Genomic DNA, 6,823 nt, shown 5'->3' on the forward strand with positions numbered 1-6,823 from the left:
TACCAGTTGTGGAAACTTGGGCCAAGTTGTCTAAGGTTTTAAGCCTTATTTCCTTCATCATGAAATATATCAGTAGTACATGTTTTAAGGTTGTTATGAGGATTAAATAGAGTAATCCAAGAAAAAGCACTTCCCACAGATTCTGGCATGTGGTCAGCCCTTGGTCAATGTCTGCTGTTATTATGGCGGTTATTACTGCTTGGTTTGAATCAAATATCCAACTTCAGAGAATTATTATTTTTCAAAAGGTTCCAGTGGCCAAGAAGGCAGAAGAGGGAAATGCCAAGAAATGTTTTAACTGCTAAATTTTTTAAGGTGCTTTCATATCTGTTATCCATAGTCCCACAAAAAATCTGTGCTTTGTTTTTCCAATTTTATAACCAAGAAAATTAACCACAGGATTAGGGCACACTTCTTTTTTTTTTTAATTACTGCACCCTTTTGACTATCAAGAGGCACGTGAATGAAAAGTCACACTCAGCTGACACCCTCGGGGGCACCAGCAATACCACCATTTCTTGGGAAACAGATTAGGAAGCAGCTCTCAGAAAACCCTGATTTCTCCCTGGAAAGTGGTACTCCCCATTTCTCAGATTTGTCAATATGGCTCTGCCCTCGGTGGTCCTGGACGCCCGAGGTTACACCTGGGTTTGTATTCCATCTTTTATGCTGGGAAACTGAGAGGGTGTCTGCTTCCTCCTCCACATCCACTTCATGTCACCTGTACTCTGCTCTGGGCCCCGCATCCGCCCGGCTTCCATCCACAGGCTCCCCTCCCCTCCCTTCCGGTTCCTGGCTGGTTTGGCCAATAGGCAGGGTGACCAGCCTTTGAGAAAGTCAACCTGGGACACAGTCATATAAGATGAAACAATAATCACCACCCATAGCAAAATAACATACAACAAATACTCAGATACGTGTGTGTTATTCCTTTAACGTGAAAATAGGAAACATAGGGGCGCCTGGGTGGCTCAACTGGTTGAGCAGCAGACTCAGGTCGTGATCTCAGGGTCACAAGATCAAGCCCTGCATTGGGCTCCATGCTCAGCAGGGAGTCTCCTTGAGGATTCTCTGTCTCCCTCTCTCCCTCTGCCCCCTACCCTGCAAATGCTCTCTCTCTCAAATAAATAAATAAATCTTAAAAAAAAGAAAATATGAAAAATAAAAAGGTACATCAAAGGGAATGGAATCAACGATAATACAGTAGCCTTGTATGGTGGGTGACAGATGGCAGCTATTTGCTGTGAGCACGGCCTAACCACAGACTCGTCGAATCACTATGTTGTATACCTGAAACAAATGTAACATTGTGTGTCAACTGTACTTCAAGAAAAAGAGAGAAAAGGGGGGAACTGTGAAAAATAAATACCTGAAATTATATATTATTCTATATTACTCACTTTCCTGTTACACAAATGCTACTATTTAAACAAAGCAGCAGTAGGACTAGTGAATTAGTAGTAATTAGTAGCAGGACTAATTAAAGAAAGAGGATATGTGAGAAAATACAACAATACTTTGATCATGTTTCTTTCTGTCTGTATATAATACAGCAAGTTATTTTAACTCCTTATTGGATATTTGAATTTTATAGGTTATATCAAGATACTTGACTGTAAGACCTTTAGAAGGAAAAGATAAACACAATAGGGCTCCTTCAGTATTTTTATTTGGTAAAATGTGGCAATGATACGTTTCTTTCTATCCAGTGATACAGCAGGCGTATTTTTACTCTTTGTTTCCTCCTCTGCTAATAGTTCTCTAGACTGCCTGCAGCCTTTAGGACAGCCTTCTTTTTCTTGTATGTGGTGATAAAGCTGAACATAGTCAAAAGAAAATTCACTTTTAACTTACAACTCTTCTCTCTTTTTTTAAGATTTTATTTATTTATTTAAGACAGACAGACAGAGCGCACAAGTGTGGGGGAGGGCCAGAGGGAGAGAGAAGCAGACTCCTCGCTGAGCAGGAAGCCCGGCATGGGACTCGATCCCAGGACCCTGAGATCATGACCCGAGCTGAAGGGAAATGCTTAACCGACTGAACCACCCAGCTGCCCTGTTACAGCTCCTCTCTTATGAGGCCCACATTACAATGATGCCTGTCATCAGTCCAAGGTGATGACGTTGAACTGACTATCTTCTCAACAAAAGCATTTGGAAAGCGTCCTTACTGGCTGTGGAGGTAGATTTTATATGTGTCTCGGCTGGGTTGTGGGGCCCAGTTGTTTGGTCAAATAGCAGTCTAGAGGCTGCTCTGAAGCTATGTTTCAGATGTGATTAACCCATCTTATCTGCCAGCTTTGAGTGAAGCTGATGACCTTCTATAATGTAGGTGGGCCTCATCCAATCAGTTGAAGGTCCTAAGAGCAAAGGCTGAGGTTTCCTGAGGAAGAAGGAACCCTCCTCAACATGAAAACCCGGCCTGAGCTTTCAGACTACAGGCCTGCCTCATGAATTTTGGACTCAAGACTGCAACATCATTCTTATCTGAGTTTCCAGCCTGCGAGACCATCCTACAAATTTCAGACTTATCACAATCATGTGAATCAATTCCTTAAAATCTTGTCTCTGTCTCTCTGTATATCTCTGTCTCTCCTCTGTTTCTACAGAGAGCCCTGGTTAATAAATTATCAAGAGCAAGTTTTTAGACTTGCAAGAATTTGCTTCCAGCTCTCCAAAACTGCTCATCCACTTTGTACCCACGGGCTTCCTTCGGTAGGTCAGTTATTTCTCAATCAGGGCGTTTGCATCTATAAACTCATTACGTGGGTGCCCACGTCTGAGATGCCCAACATCGTATGTACCCTAAAGCACATTAGATGGCACAAGTTACACCTCTCTTTCTCAGGGATGATGGTTTTAAGGCACAGAAATAGTTTTAACTTAGGAAATTTTAAATTAGAGTACAAGTTACAGATATAGAGTATAAGTTACAGATTTAATTAAAAAAAAAAGAAAGAGAAAATCTTGTTGCCTTTTTCAGTGTTTTTTATTTTATTTATTTTTTTAAAGAGTTTTTTTTAAAAAGATTTTATCGATTTGAAAGAGAGAGTGAGAGCAAGAGAGAGCACAAGTAGGGTGGGCAGAGGGAGAGGGAGAAGCAGACTCCTCACGGAGCCCAACACGGGGCTCGATCCCAGGACCCTGAGATCATGATCTGAGCCAAAGGCGGATGCTTAACCAACTGAGCCACCCATTTGCCCCTTTTCTAGTGTTTTTTTAAAAAGTGTTCAAATGTCTTATTACAAAACCAAGTTTTTAAAAATATAAGCTTTTGTCACAACACCCACATAACCTTGAACAACTCCAGGGCAGTCAGTTTGTCCTTTGCTAGGCTCCTTGCGGCCCCTTCAAAGACCATCAGACTGTTTTTGTTGAACAGCATATTCACTGTTTTGCTCTCAGCCTTTCCTCCGTTCTCATCCTTAATGTCTTTCCAAATTAAAGAAGCACATTCTTCTTGTCCCAAACTTTGAATATAGGATTTTGCAACAGGCCAGCCTCTTTTCCGTGGTGGGCAATAATGACATCTGCATTGCAGGCACAGGGCCCAGGACGCTGTCTCCTACCAAGTGGCAACTCTCATGAAGCGTTTCTCCATGTTTTGAGGAAACCAAAAGTTGACCGTGAACTTTCATTACAAAAGCATCAATAACCCCAATAGGAAAATCACATCCCCTAAATTCAGAACAATTAGCAGGGAAGATCTTTGCATTTTCTTTGATAAGAAGGTTGCAGACCTAAAGGAACTCTTGCCGAAATGTACATTTGCACCTTTGGCCGAATGTGCTGCTAGATGAACAAAGTCCAGCGTTACTTGGACAAAGGACTAACAATCTATATTTTCTGCAGTTTCATAAAATGCTTCATGGAATTCAAGAAGATGATCTGAAACTCCATTTTTTGAAATTTGAGTACCTAAGAGCCAGGGAAAACATTTTTTGGTTTGCTACGATTTAGTGCAACATTTGGCATTCTGTAGAAAGCGCGACTGTTCGTAAAAGATGAAAAAAAAATCAGCTCTACCCCATAAGAGACCAACATATCTCTTAGCAAAAATTTCCCCTTCTGTATGCCTATATTTGGGGGTGGGAAAGTAGCATGGTAATGAACTAATGCACAAATACCACATCACTCCAAGTTTCTGGCTTAAGAGAAGAGAGGGATGGCCTGCTGAAGGTTCGGGGAGAGTGCTAGCTGAGAGATGACACACTGAGGTCACAGTACTGTCTGCACCTGTCCCACACACCTTCAAAGGGAGCCACTATAGGGGGCTGTCTTCCCTTTAGCCAGAAGGCATTGGGCTGGGAAGCGAAAGGGTGGAGATGAGAATCCCTCCCATCATTATACAATGTAACCCTCTGAAGGGGTGTTTGCCTCCCATCCTTCCCATCTAGGAATTGGAGGGTTTGGAATTTGTCAGTGCCCGTCATGGTCACTTTGATGTGTCGGCTTGGCCAGGCTCTAGCCCATTATTTAATCAAACACAAACCTATGTGTGGCTGTGTGTGCTGAGGATGTGATGAACATCTCTAGTCAGTTCACTGCAAGGAAAGGAGATGATCTTCAGGAATCTGGGTGGGCCTGATCTAATCAGTTGAAAGGCCTTAAGGGCCCAGCCGAGGTTTCCCTGCAGAAGAAGAGACTCCCCTGGGAACTGCAGCTTTAGCTCCTATCTAAGAGTTCTAGGCTGCCCTTCCTGCCAGCCTGCCCTGTGGGGCTCACACTCACCTAGTCACCTCCACACTCAGGCAGCCCATTCCCTGCAATAAATCTCTTCAGGTTACGACCGACTTGCTCTGTTTTTCTGGTGGGATTCTGACTGATAGGGCATTCAAGGGGGAAATGATGCACCCCGGGAGCCAAGGCATGGCTGTTTCAGGGATCCGCATGCCACCTAATCACCGGTGAAGAGGATCACTGTGTTGACCAGAGTGATCGATTCCAATAAGCATGGGGCAAATCACCTAACGGGGGATGCAGATTCATGTGCGGGTCCCAGGACATTCACTAGGATACTTCTCATTACTTCCTTGTCCGTTAGCCCCAGACAATAGAAAGAGAATCACCAAGGACTCAAATCCTTCCAGAATGAAGGCTCAGGTGATCCTTCTAAGTAAAGAACTCAACCTCGCTAAAGTTGGCATAGGACAAGGGGGAGCACAGAAGGATGAGGGCAGAAGGCAGCTGTGGTTACCACCTTGAATTTGTGACCTGCTACAACCAGGAACCATGTCAGTTAAATAAATGAACCATTCCCTGCCTTTCTTTTCGTCATTACCTAGTATGAACAGCACTGGCGGTAGCTAAAAGCTTAGGTTTCGGGTGGGAGTTTGGCTGAATTGATATCACCCCACAGTGGTACAGTAACTGATGGGACTTCATGTGGTCCTACATTGGGGATGCGCACTTTTCAACTGGACAAAGGACAAGAGGAAAAACTAGAGGTCAGAAGGGTGGCCTGTGCCTGATATCTTCCGTCTGCACCCCCAGCTCCGCCCCCCACGCCCATCTCCCTGCTCTGTGCCCAGGATGCTGACCTGGGAAGATTGCATCGGTGGGGGGGCTCCCATGTTCTCTGACTTCCCCGGGGTCCTCAGGCAATGGCGCCAGAGGTGAGAGGGAGCTAGAGGTGAGAGGTCAGACCCTGTGTTCTCTGGGTCCCTCTCTGGGGATCGCCGCAGGCTGGCCGAGTCCCTCCAGACCTGCCGCGGTCAGATGTCACCTCCTCGCAGCCCCATCTCCATTCCATGCCCTCAGGCCTGAGGGTGGTGGCAGCACCCAGCACTCCAGTCAGCCCGGGAGTGCCGCACTTGTCCTTGCGGGGCCCTTCCCCCAGCCCACACCACACTTTGGCCTCGATGGAACTTCCCCCAGATACCACAATGTGCGCGCACTGTTTCTTGCTCTAACTGTGGATCGTACGGGGTTACTTAGGTTCTCCAAGGATTTCCCCAAAGACTCTCAAAGCCTGGCAGACTGGGAAGGACCGAGACCACATTCCCTTCACAGAAGAGACAAACTGAGGCCACTAGGGGTGAAATGATAAATCCCAGGTCATTTGGCCAAACAGAGGCCCATCCTGACCTTCTGGCCCCTCCTTCCTTTGGCCGCTGTCTCGGTGAGTGACCTTTGGGCTAACCTGGCTGTAAGGAGCCCTTTGTAAGTTCTTCTGAGGTGAAGGAAGTGACCTTTGAAAGGCTGGGTGGGGGTGGAGATGTTGGCTTTCCAGGTACCTTCAAACCACATGGGAATAACATTATATAAGCAAAAGTCAGGAACCCGTGTCAGCGTGAGGCGGCTTTTGGGGCCCGCCCAGAGTATGAGGGGTGAAGCTTGTCTACTGCCTGTCCCCTCCTCAGTCCAGCTTTTTGTCCCCTCCTTCCTCTGTCCCCACCAGCCACCACTCAAGTGCCGCATTCTTAGGGATCTCTGGTCAGAGTCACCTGACAAGTGAGGAGTTAATGGATTTTTCTAGTGCACTATCCAAGCAGTTCGCAACAGGTGAGAGAACGCTCTTCAGTGTGGGCTTCCAGAAGCGTGAAGAAGCAGCAGTTTCCCCAGCCAGAACCACCTCCTCCTCCTGGGCCAACCGTGGGAAACTCACTGAGGGCACACCATGACCTCTGACCTCTCGCCATTCCTTTGAATATTTAGCGGTGATAGTCTCCCCTGGCCCTTGGATAACAGTTCCTGCAGGCCCAGGAGCTGGACAGTCACTTCAAGGAACAAACGCTGTCTCACTTCTGGTATTACAGCCTCCGTGTCAGAGATGCCATGATGTTAACCCTTCCCCTCTACTTCAGCTCAGACCTGCTTCGGGC

The sequence above is a fragment of the Ailuropoda melanoleuca genome, chromosome 1, assembly GCF_002007445.2.
Source record: "Ailuropoda melanoleuca isolate Jingjing chromosome 1, ASM200744v2, whole genome shotgun sequence".
Classification (NCBI taxonomy): domain Eukaryota; kingdom Metazoa; phylum Chordata; class Mammalia; order Carnivora; family Ursidae; genus Ailuropoda; species Ailuropoda melanoleuca.